Genomic DNA, 249 nt, shown 5'->3' on the forward strand with positions numbered 1-249 from the left:
TAGTGTAAGGTAGCAGTGACAGTGTAAGGTAGCAGTGATAGTGTAAGGTAGCAGTGATAGTGTAAGGTAGCAGTGATAGTGTAAGGTAGCAGTGACAGTGTAAGGTAGCAGTGACAGTGTAAGGTAGCAGTGATAGTGTAAGGTAGCAGTGATAGTGTAAGGTAGCAGTGACAGTGTAAGGTAGCAGTGACAGTGTAAGGTAGCAGTGATAGCGTAAGGTAGCAGTGATAGTGTAAGGTAGCAGTGATA

The sequence above is a fragment of the Oncorhynchus nerka genome, linkage group LG27 (assembly GCF_034236695.1).
Source record: "Oncorhynchus nerka isolate Pitt River linkage group LG27, Oner_Uvic_2.0, whole genome shotgun sequence".
NCBI lineage: Eukaryota > Metazoa > Chordata > Actinopteri > Salmoniformes > Salmonidae > Oncorhynchus > Oncorhynchus nerka.